The sequence below is a fragment of the Pezoporus occidentalis genome, unplaced genomic scaffold (genome assembly GCF_034315485.1).
Source record: "Pezoporus occidentalis ecotype Australia unplaced genomic scaffold, CSIRO_AGI_Poc_V1 ctg123, whole genome shotgun sequence".
Taxonomy (NCBI): domain Eukaryota; kingdom Metazoa; phylum Chordata; class Aves; order Psittaciformes; family Psittacidae; genus Pezoporus; species Pezoporus occidentalis.
The window spans coordinates 1,502,547-1,513,373 of record NW_026913027.1 but is presented as its reverse complement, the minus strand read 5'-3'; the positions used below and the strand labels follow the sequence as shown (position 1 = coordinate 1,513,373).

Genomic DNA, 10,827 nt, shown 5'->3' with positions numbered 1-10,827 from the left:
TGTGTCCCTGCCCATGGCAGGGGTTGGAACTGGATGAGCTTTAAAGTCCATCCCAGTCCAAACCATTCTGTGATTTGTGCAATGCAAAGGGCTTCCCAGCTGGGGAACAAACACTGCCTGGGAGCTCAGACCTGTAGCACAGGGTGATGGTGGTTGTGCCCAGTAAAGGGCTGTCACCCTCTGCATCTACCACATACCCTGGCCAAGGAGTTGGGGCAGTGAGACAGGGACTACGCCTCCAGCCCACAACCCTGTGATGTGCCTTTTCCTAGTGGGGAGGACAGTCCTGGAAACACCCCTGAGAACCACCATGAGTCACATCAGGCTTTCATCCTGCCCCTAAAAACCACTGTGTGTGTTTCAAGATCACTCTGCAAAGTAAAGACCATTACACTGGAACTGGCGGGGGGAGGGAAGGGGGGGGACAGGTTTTGCAGTGGTAGTGAAATTTGGTGCGATGCTGCAAGCAAAGCCTTGCAAAATGACTGCTCCCTGGGACAGGAGCTGTAAAATGCTCAACTGCTGCAAGATCTCACACAGATAACATGTACTACAGTGTGTGGCTGTCAAAGGGGTTTAAAATTTTCGAAACCTGGCATAGCTCCCCTTTGGTTCATTTTGCTTACTTTTGCAGGAATTTTAGGGGCTCAGAGCACACATCATTATCGCCTCCTTTCCAGGCTGTGGGGACTCGCAGCCTATCCCCCTTGGCAAAGCCCTGTCCCAGCAGCTTTCCCTATAATGCATCTTGCGTTGCTGTCTCCTGGTCATGGTGTCTGGTAGCTTGGTAAGGCTAAAATTGCTTTGTCCAAAATTTTTCATGCCTCCAGCCAGATTGCTTTTAGTGTTGGTTTTAGTCAGGCATTTTCTCAGAGCAGCACTTGGAGTGCTGTGAAGTTTCTTTCTTAAAGATATTTGTTAATGTTCCCTCTATTAGCAGAAGCATTGGTGTGCAAAGGCAGGGGAGTGACCTGGCAGAAAGGCGGCTGGTCCCGATGCCACCAGCAGCAACACAAATCACGGCCGCGTAGGCACTGCCCTCAGGGCTGGTTTCAGTTTTGGAGAGAGGAGGATTTAGGACAGAATTCCCCTTGTTTTGGCTTTCAGGAGAGCTCTACAGTGGGTGTGAGGGCAGCAGGGTGACCCGTGGCTCCAGCCACGGCAGCTCAGTGCTGGTGAGTGCCAGCTCCTGACCACCATTTGGACATTTTCTCCTTAAATAAGCACCGTTGCTGGCTCTGAAGGTTTTTCATTGCCATTATTTTTACTGGCAATCACTCTCACAGCTTTTTCCCCTAAATGCAGCAATCTGAACACACGCTCTAACGTTTTAAGTGCTGGTTTCTTTTATTTTCTTCTTGTTCCTCTAATGCAGGAGAATCAGCTCCTTGTAAGCACTGGCACAGATAATGGTTTATTGTATTCTGGATGACAAATTGGTTTAAGATAATTATTAGGCTGATGTTTAAAGCTTTCAATGCAAATCAATGCAATTAAACATGAAACAATACTTCATAATTCATACAGAGAAAGATATTTGTCTGCAGCTAATGTTTCAGAAGATGTTACATGAGGATTGTTCAGTCCCTCTTATACCAGTGTCCAGCTAATGGGTGCTGAACTGGGACTGTAACACTGTCGTTTCTCTCTTGATGTCTCATAGGTTTTCCTGGTCATTCTCTTTTGCTCACTGTTTCTGAGGTAAAATACAGCTACTCCTGCAGGAATTCCCAGGCCTCTGTCAGGAATCCCATCCTCTCTAGAATGTTTCACAGCATTGTATATGTGCTGATGCCCCCCCTGTGTAAGGAGGGGTGTTCCCGGCCAGCTGGAGGGGCAAAGCCACCACGTGAGAGGGTCTCCAGCACTGATCCAAAATGCTGAGGGGCTGAGACACCCTTCTTCTGTTTCTCCATGACAGCAGGTGGCTCCAGCATCTTGTTCCAGACTTGTGTTATCCTCCTGCTGTAGGTGCCCTGTGCCGCCTTCTCTTCCCACCTTCCTTGAAAGGTAGGTCAGAGAGCAAATCAATGGTTATTTAGGTTGTGCTCCATGTGAACTGGTCTGTTCTTCATATGGGAGATGTTTAAGGGTTCAAAAATGCAAAATAGTAAAAAACTGCCAATCTCCAGGACAGATTGGGTAAAAACACAGTGAAGGATACAGTCCTCCATTGAAACACTGAGGAGATGAGTCTTGTCCATCACCCACCTCACACGATGAGGTGTAGGACACTAGAGTTGATTATTTGTTCTTGCCCAAGATGATTTGGTTTCACGTCTCCCATTTTTGGAGATGTGCCTCACTTCTCTGGGCTCCCCTGGGTAGGAGCGTTTGCCCTGCTCCCATCTAATCCCTGCAGTGAGCAGCAGGAGGTTCTGTGGGTTGTGAGGGGATGACCATGGCTGGTGGGGTCAGACTGCAGCAGAAGAACAGCAGTCTGGGTTCTGACTTTTATGTCAAAATTTCTGATAGATTTTTATCCAGTGAATATTTGTTGGTTTTGCAATGGAAATATTCTTAGTGTAGGGTGAACTTTAGGAACTTCAGAAGAGCTGGTCACTCCTTTATTAAATGCTATTGTAGCTCACAGACCTAATGTATCTATATATAAATATGGATGTAGTATATTCACTTTGCTCTCATGTTACAGGTAACTCATGTATTAATAATTACAGCACAGATCTTAGATCCTTCTGGGTGGCGAGTGTCCAAAATTTCTTTAGTTTGAACCTGTCTTAAGGCTGCAAATGCTTTGATCCTGCATTGCAAAAATAGGCTTGAAGTTATTCAGGAGACATCCAGTATTTCAAAGCCAGGTTTCTTAATTTGACACTGCTTTAAAACTTGGCTGCTAAGCAGAGCCAGCCTCTACCTCCCTTGCTAAGAGGGGGTGTTATAGGTGTGCACCTTGAAGTCCTAAAGCAACCTCATGTTGAATTCAGCTTCACTCTGTCATTTGCGTTGCAGCCATAGCTGGATCTTTTATGGCAGATTTTTTTTCTACTTTTCAATTCTAAACCAATTTAAAGCCTTTTAATGGCTGTAAGTGTACACCTGATCTACCATTTTCAGGCTGCAGTGTATGTTGTCTCACAGCAGCATTAATTCCAGCACCCAAGGCTGGAGAAGGGCTTGCTGCCGTCAAACTGGGGAGCAGCAATGGATCTGTGCTATTTAATTAGAAGCAGCAGCTGCTTCCCACAGAGCTGCTCACACACTGCCTGGAGGCAGCTCAAGTGCCAGCTGCCCTGCAGTGCATGGGCCAGCCCTGTCACTGCTTCCTACCCACCCACAGTGGGTGAAGATCCATCAGGGGAAAGCAGCCTGGCACAGGGCTCCTCTGGTGCTGTTCTAGGCACAAATCTGTCAGATCAACCTCTATGTACAAAGCCCATCATTTTTGAACTGAGGTTGAGCATAAACTTGTTCTGGGGACCCTAAAGATAACATAGCACTGAGTAGAATAAAAGATTCAAGCCCACATTTTCCTTCCTGTAGGAGACCACTGCTGAGTTTTGTGCTACAAGTCGCTCTGGGTTTGAGGAAGGCTTTTGGCAGTCCTGGTAAGTCTTGCTTATTACAAACCACCTGAGATGGCAAAATTGTTGCTGTAGAAGGGACACTGACTATAAACTCTCCATGTTTACCAAAACCAGTGAAAAATTGTCAAGGAAGAATGTATACTGGCAATGGCTTTTGAATTTTTTTTCAAGGGCAGAAATGAAACCCTATGTTTTGTGATACAGACATGAACCACCAGGAAACCTGTACCTGTCCAAAGAGGTATAGTGCAGGGTCTTTTTCTTTCCCACTCTCTTCATCCCTGGCCATGTACACAGGTCAAACACTTCTCATCAGCTTCTGGAATACTCAAGGAGAAGGAGGGGTGGGGGAAGGGAAGAAAAAAGAGGAAAAACGCAGATAAAACTGGAAGCAGCAGGATGTGATGGATGTATTTGCATATCATTTTGCATTTGACAATCATAACCTACTTACAGAAGGATGACATCAAGGTCTACTCTGTCAGCAAATCAGTTTTAAGACCTTTGTTTTTTTTTCCCCAAACTAAGTTTTCTGCAGTTATTTTCCTTTATAATGCAGGCCCACCCAATCTACCTACTGGGATTTATGAACTGAAGTTTGGCATAGAATTTTTTATCTGTCATGCCAAAAGTCAGAAACAACCACAGCCTTATTAAGTGGGACTGGAAACTGTGGGGTTAAGGGATAATGATGAGAAATGTGCCTGAGCTAGGGATGTGGGCAGTGGTCAGACACAGACAGCTTCGTGGGGTGGGTTTAGTCTTTAATCAACCAGCTTAACAGCACCAACTGCTGCAAGCCCCCACGCTGGGAGAAAGCAGTCCCCAGCCCCTTCTCTTGAAACATTTCCTTGTTTAATTCTGGCTCCAAACCTCTTCTATATGCAAGAAAATGGATTTTCCTTTCATATGGAAAGGAAAATGATGCAAGCAGAGCTCAGTAATTTTCACAATATATTGGGAAGAAGAGGCATATATTTGGACAGGTACCAGCTAAACTCTGCAGAAGAGCCTTTGATGCAGAGAAGGTGCTCGATACATGCAGAAACATTCAATAAATATGCCATGTTTGGGGAAAACCAATTTCAGCTGTGGTCATACTGCGAGATGGAGAGTCTCACGGTGACCCCATGTGTCTGCACAACACGTCTACTACTGCACGCTCTGCACCTGTGGGTCAGAGGACTGGTCACTAGTACCAGCCTTGCAGCTTTGTGAATGGGTTGTATGGATTTTCAGTGGACCTTGGGTTGCCACGGTTGGGCAGCAATGAAAGCAAGCTGCTGCTGTGCCAGGTTTGGAAAAACAGCTGGGGACAGCCCAGCTTGATACCTGTCCTAGGCAAACATGCGTGCGAGGGTATGACTAATGAAGGATGGAGAGTTCTTCCATCACTGTAGGGTTACAGAAAAGAACTTGATACCTTTTTAATGAGATTGCAAATTAGACTGCTAAAGGTAATAATATTGTTGTAATTTACAGAGATATTTGATTCTTCAAAGCTATTGATTAAGGAATTAGAGTAGTATAAAATTAATATAGTACATACTGAGTGAATTTCAAGCCAGTGGATTTACAAGCAGCACAACACGGCAGCAAACAGGGGAGCAAGGGAGCATGTTTCTGCCCAGCTCTAGTGGGGCTCAGGTCTTGCTCTTTTACAATGTAAAATGTCTGTCAATGGTTTTGGGGAGAGAGTGGAATATTCACAGATGACAGTAAACTAGAAGGAAGGTGAAGAATGAGGCAGTAAGTCGCTGAGGTTGAGCATTTGGGCTTTGTAGCTTGGCACAAATAAACAGTGTTTGTTTTCAAATAAGGTCAAACGTCAACCCCTGCATCCTGGCGGCCAGGAGCCAGGCTGTGTTTGCAGGGCAGGGATTTCTGCTCAGACAAGCAGGGAGCCAGGGAATGACTGAGAGATTACAATGAATTAAAGTTTCTCATCCAGCACCGTAGTCTAAAGGTATGGGGATAATTTTGGGGGGATAGAGAGGTTAATTGCAGCTCTGGGAAGGAGGTGCTTCGGTCTCTGTGTTGGATGGATGACACATGAATATTTTTGAAACGTTTGTTCTCTTCAGGTCTCTTAAGAAAACCACTGCTGCTGTGGAAGGATGCAAGAGGAGGTGGGAGAGCACCATGCACTGCAGTGTCTGCCTGGCAGAGGGAAGGAGCTGTGCAGCCGCTGTCATGCCTGGCTGAGCAGGGCTGGCTGAGAGGCATGTGTGCTGCTCAGCACAGCTGATGTCCTGTGCCTCACTCATGACTTGATGGCCCCAGTGCCTTCAAAGGTGCTCTGAAGAGATGTACAGAAACACAGCTCTGGTAAAGGCTGCCAGAAGTAGAAGATGATCCCATTATGGACAGCTGAAGGTTAGGCCAATGCAGAGCAAAGAGGTGTTCCCCAGGGAGCAGATGTGAGAGCACTGGGAGGGTGATTTGCTGCTTGAGGGCTCAGAGTGAGAAGTTATCCTGCTGGTGGGTGATGCAGGAGGTGGTTACAGGGGTCCTTTCTGACATTATAATCTATGAACTGTGTAGCATGTTTCAAATAATCCCTGCTGGTGGATTAAGTGTGTGACAGCTAAGCCTAGATGGGCTTTGTCCCTCTAAAGCAAGTTGCTTGTTCTCACTTCCTCGCTGTGGCTTTGTGTGCTCTGGACACATCAAGCAGTACACAGGCAGGGGAAAGCAGAGGGATTGAGATGATACATTTTGCATTTCCCCTTTGTTGCTGCCTTATCCTCTTCCATAGGTGCTTGGTGAGAGCCAGCTGCAGCCTTCAAGCATTAGAAATATTTAAAAATCATCCCCCTTGCTCAGGGTAGAGGTGGCAATAGCAAACAATGTTCCCTGAGAGATCAATAACACCCTGCAGGAAGCTAAATCGTCCTTTATTAATCTGATGAATTAGCCTGATACAGGAGAGAAGAGATCAACAGCATGGAAAATAAATGCATGCCCTGAAGCAAAGCTTGTCGGCTATAGAAATAGAAGTGTCTTTCCTTTTATCCATAATGAATAATCCTGAAAGTTAGGCTAGGAGGCCAAAGTGACTTCTGAGGTTTATCAGTGCTACGTGGATATGGAAACTTGCTTCTTCCTTTGAAAAGCAATTACACAATCACGCAGAGACAAGCAGTTTCCCTGCTGTGCTGCTGGATTACAAAGCTTGAATGTCTTCCTCCTTATACTTCAAGAGCGCCTGATTCAGCAAAGTAGTTATGTACATGTTTCAGCATCAGAGTCATTCAAGGGAGCTCAGCTTTAGCCTTGCAGATTCAGGATCCTAGTAAAAGGCAAAATGAAAAGGCATCAGACTTCCATCTTGTATTGAAGAAGGCAAAAATGAGTTTTTTCATAGTAGGGAAGAAAAAGCAGCTTCTCTGAGCAGCTACACTGAAGAGACAGCCCTGGCTTTTCCCTGCGTTCATGAGAGCAAGTTGTACATCACCAAGAACTGCTATGACTTTCTCTCTGAAAATGGCATGATTAAGCCGTTCCTTATAAACTATGGTCAGATATTTGAAAGTCTCTGCACTGTTGCATTGATTTTTCTTTTTTTTTTTTTTTTTTTTTGGGCTTTCAAAGGAAAACATTCAGTTTGCCAGTGTGGAGAAGACTCCTGCTGTGATTCGTGCTCCTCCTTTCTTTTGGGAACATGGCACAGCATCACCCAACAATGCTCTGCCTTGGCCAGAGCAGCCCAAACCCAGCAGCTCTGTAGATGGAGCTGGGGCAGGTTCCTGTGGTTGAAGGAGAGTTCTGCTTCCTGTAGCTGCATCAGCTCTGCAGTGCTTGCAGGAGCTTTTGCACACCTGCTGATTTCCTAGTAAAATAAGCACGAACTCTCCTACTGGAGCCAGGGTGACCGAGATGTCAACTTTCACATCATTTTGTGTTTTCATAATAATAACAAGTTCAGTTTTTATTTTAAAAGTCCAAGTTTGTAGCTTGAGCTGTCAGAAAATGCTTGAAAATAATTTAAGTCAAATTTAGGGTTTGAGGGCATGTCAGAATTTGAGAATGGTTGAAGAAGGCAACTTGCATTGATAGTTACAGCTTTAAAACTGCCATGCATGTGTGTGTGTAATTTGAAAGTGTGCTAAAGTCACTATGGAAGATCTTCAGGCAGAGAAGTGCATAGCTCTTGGTCTATTTTCCTAAGAGAGTTAAGGGCTATATTTCCCCCATTGAATTCCACAGTCTGAGTCAGACTGGAATATTGGGGTCTCTCATTCAGCCTTTAAAACTTTTATTTTTTATTTATATAAGATACAGATACACAAGTAGTCTGTGACAGTCATTGGGACTGTGCAAGCCACCAAGGTATTGCCAAGTAGAAAAAAAGGAATTCTGCAGGTGCAAAACCTGGTTCAAATGATGAACTGCCTCCAGTCTCAACACTTTGCTCATTCCCATCCCTGTGGGCAAATAGGGTATTTTTTTGAACCCTTAATCTACAGCATGGAATAAATTTATGTAAAACTGGCACAATGAGGGAGGCTTTTAAGATGTAATAGGTATATCATGGTCCTCTCACATTCTGTGAAATTGCTTTACAGCCAGGCCATAATCGCAATGACAGACATGCTTGATTGAGTTTTGTCTCTCTGTTAATGTATGGAGTCATTTGCAGGTGAAAGTGAAGAGCTGTGTATACCTGTGAAACTGGGGATGCACTGAAAATTTATCCTTTTAATACTGAGCGTGGAGATTCCTCTGTGTTATTATAGGAGCGTGTCTTTGGAAGCTTCTCATTATAACCGTAATTTATTTTTTAGTGGTTTTCCCCCATAAAGTAGTATTAGAGATTAAGGAGCATATATTTCAGGTGATAGTGAAAACCTGAAGATTAAGGCAAGGTACTGACAAAGCGAGTGCGTGAGAGATGGTAAAGATGACTCATTTCTCTAATGCACAGGGTGAAAGCTTAACTGAAAGGGTGAACAGATGAGAGGCATAGCACAAGTGGTGTTTTACTGTCAGATCCTGAAAAATGTCTTTTCAGACTCAGAGGAGTTCTGCCCGGGCTCTCCCATTATGAGTGCAATTTTTTGTACATGAAATAAATGGGTGACTAGGGCACGGGTGGCCTTTCACAGTGGGATGAGTAGGAGAGCAACACTTTCCAGGCAGGGTTTGACTCACAATAACATATACCAAAGGAGCCAGGAAGGGTGAATGTGTCCTTTGCTGGTGCGGATGAGCCAGAGAGGTATGACAAAGTGGGGAAAGGTTATTTTGAATCTGTGAGTACTGGAAGAGCTCACCCGGCCCTAGAACAGTGTGTGAGGTTAAATCCACCCTTTGCAGCACTAGAAGGACTTTTATCCCCCCAGTTTTGCACAATGCGATGTCTGCACGCTGCTCCTGGGGCCTTGTGTGGCTGCAGTCATCCTGTGCAGAGGGTTCACGTTGCCTCTGTGAAATGGAGATAACAGCCCTTCTTATCTACAAGGCTCCTCTCGGATATCAAGATGATTAAGAGCACGCATTTGTAAAATGTGCCTCAGCACCTCTTATTATTGATGACAATGATGATTGGGAGCAGTGAGTCAAAGTGAGAAATCAAAATACAAGGTGAAGCAGTGGTGAGAGAGCAGCTCCAGTCACCAAACCCTCTGCCATGGTTCTTGCTGCTGGGGCTGCTTTCCACCTTTATGGAGGGATCCTGCCAACAACCAGCTAGCCCTGGTTGCAGAGGGGTCAAAAAGGTTGTGGGTGCTTCTCGTGAAATTGTGACCATATGAGTTGGTTCCCTCACCTGAGAAGGGGTGTCCCCTCAGCTGTGTGCAGCGTGGAGCAGTGCCAGAAGCAGATGTTGGGAGGTTGAACTGGGGAGGTGGCTCTGCCATCCTTGGGTGTGGACCCTGTCTGACTTTTCGCCTCTTACTTTGAGGAAAAAGAGAAAGAGAAAGTGAAGGGAAACAAAGACCACTTTGACATAGTGACTCACTTTTAAGGCCAAAGTCCGGGTTCTCAGGCTCCCTGCTAGCTCCCCTTATCTGCACCCAATTCCATGCCCAGTGAGATGGTGGCTAATGGAAGATCTGATCATATTTCTATGAAAATCAGTGACAATCCTTCCCTGGTACAGGACCAATCTTCTGCAGGCGAAACGCTTCTTGTGAGCTAGCAAAGTTGGTGGAAGAAAACAAAAAAATCTTGAAAATCCTTTGTGGTGATCAGCTTTTAAATTTAGCCATCCAGATTTGATCCAATCTAAGTGGAAAATTGTAACCTTTGCTGATAAGCATGATTCTGTTCAGTGTGAGGTGGTGGGTGCTCCGGATCTTGTGGGTTTGAACCTAACAGGGAGGTTTATTTGTAGGTCTCGTGTTGACTAAGTTCTCCTCTCTCATGTAGTATTCCTGTAAGGGAGGATATTAAGATGATCCTCACCTTGGGCCCTTCAGAAAAACTGCCACATTTGACATTAGGAGCAGCCTTCCTCACATAGTACATTGCTGCAATTAATTGTCTTGACACATGATCAGTACCTAGGGGCAAGGATGGATCATTCTGTTGATTGGGCAGGGTTGTGTTATTAATTGTATGAACTGGCTCATAGTCAAAGGACACAAACCAGTGGCTGTCGTTATTGTCACTGTGGGACTGGTATTTGAAAGACCACAGGAGATTTGTGGCAGGGCCATGCTCCTTTGCCACCGCAATATTATTAAGGTTCTCTGACTGCAGCTCATGAGAAATTAGTCTTTAAACCTGATCCTTCCACAACACCAGGTCATTTGGCGTTTCTGGTCCTTTGCAGCACCCTTCCATTTGCTCCAGCTTGTTTTCCCTCTTGGGGAAGACTGTTTTCCCTCTTGGCAGACTGCACAGCGCAGGGACTTCTCCCTGGCTATCAGGGAGCAGGTTAGGAGACGGTACTTAAAGACTGAACTGGCTGGCCTTAAGCCCTTCTGAAATGACATGATGCCCCATTTAGAGATTTAGTTCCATTTTCTGTCGAGAAGTCATTTTGAAAGGAAGTTCATAAAGGATGTTATAAGATTTAGCAGAAGTAAAAAAAAAAACCCATAATAATAATGGTCATATCCTGTCATTTATTCTCTCTGCATCCCATGTGGTTGAAGCAATTTTATGGCTGTTGTTGCACTGTGCAGAATCTCTTCTTGATATTAATTACCAGACAATATAATGCAATTCAAGCCTTACATCCTCCACTGAAATGAATCCTGAAGTATTTCACTGCTGATTACAGGCTGTACATACCAATGAGGTCTTTGGAGAGCATAGCTGGGCATACAGGAGG

General features: G+C 45.0%; 1 long non-coding RNA gene across 1 annotated transcript; it reads left to right on the top strand.

The window, feature by feature from the left end:
• The first annotated feature begins 1,096 nt into the window (after positions 1–1,096).
• Positions 1,097–7,797, top strand: LOC134157950 (uncharacterized). Its single transcript, XR_009962543.1, has 3 exons — positions 1,097–2,010; positions 3,502–3,566; positions 5,630–7,797. It is a non-coding gene; the product is annotated as an uncharacterized LOC134157950 (long non-coding RNA).
• The last annotated feature ends 3,030 nt before the right edge of the window (positions 7,798–10,827 follow it).